Source organism: Saccopteryx bilineata, chromosome 8, assembly GCF_036850765.1.
Source record: "Saccopteryx bilineata isolate mSacBil1 chromosome 8, mSacBil1_pri_phased_curated, whole genome shotgun sequence".
Lineage (NCBI taxonomy): Eukaryota > Metazoa > Chordata > Mammalia > Chiroptera > Emballonuridae > Saccopteryx > Saccopteryx bilineata.
The window spans coordinates 53480237-53481376 of NC_089497.1; the positions used below are offsets into that span (position 1 = coordinate 53480237).

At 43.7% G+C, this 1140-nt stretch overlaps 1 non-coding gene across 1 annotated transcript; it reads right to left on the bottom strand.

The window, feature by feature from the left end:
- Nucleotides 1-344: 344 nt before the first annotated feature.
- On the bottom strand, nucleotides 345-454 carry LOC136312363 (U6 spliceosomal RNA). The gene has a single exon (XR_010726958.1). It is a non-coding gene; the product is annotated as a U6 spliceosomal RNA (small nuclear RNA).
- Nucleotides 455-1140: the final 686 nt, after the last annotated feature.

A 1140-nucleotide genomic window follows, 5' to 3' on the forward strand; every position in this document is an offset into this window, starting at 1 on the left:
TTACTGTGACCTTGTTGTAGCTTTTACTTGTAGTTTTGATTTGTTTTGTTCTTTGTGTCTGGTCAAATAACTCCCTTGAGTATTTTTTGCAGTAGCAGTTTTCTGGTGATAAATTCCCTCAGCTTCTGTATGTCTATAAAAGTTTTTTTCTTCTTCATATTTGAAGGATAACTTTGATGAATGTAGTATTTGTGGCTGGTAATTCCTTTCCCTTAGTACTTTGAATGTTTGGATCCACTCTCTTCTGGCGTGTAGAATTTGCTGAGAGGTCTAATGATAACCTAATGGGCTTTCCTCTATATGTTATGTTCTTCTTTTCCCTAGCTGCTTTGAGGATTCTTTCTAAAAACATGGAATGCTTCATAAATTTGCATGTCATTTTTACATACAGGTCATGCTAACTTTCTCTGTATCATATCAATTTCAGTATATATGCTGCTGAAATGAAAACCACTGTTTCAGATCTTAAGTTTGCCATTACACAGGGGAAATAAGATGGGACCCATCATATAGGCTGCTTGGGTCATGATGAGGCTGGGACTATGGAGTGGTGATGGTTGTATTACAGTTGAGCACTTACCAGGCCCCATACCATCTGAGGTTCAGCTTTTTGGTGGTGTTGTCAGTTTCCTCATGAAGCCGATTTACCTTGTGGACATATTTTTTCTTCATGTATACATTAGTTACATCTGCTGCATAACCAATGACCACAAACTTAGCAACTAAACATAACACACATTTTATGATCTCAATATCCACAGGTCTGGATTCTCTGTTAACCATCTCACCAGACTAAAATCCAGTATGAGCTGGGGTTGTAATCTTGTATGAGTCTTTTTTTTTTTTTTTTTTTTTTTTCATTTTTCTGAAGCTGGAAACAGGGAGAGACAGTCAGACAGACTCCCGCATGCGCCCGACCGGGATCCACCCGGCACGCCCACCAGGGGGCGACGCTCTGCCCATCCTGGGCGTCGCCATGTTGCGACCCTCCTGGGTGTCGCCATATTGCGACCAGAGCCACTCTAGCGCCTGGGGCAGAGGCCACAGAGCCATCCCCAGCGCCCGGGCCATCTTTTGCTCCAATGGAGCCTTGGCTGCGGGAGGGGAAGAGAGAGACAGAGAGGAAGGCGCGGCGGAGGG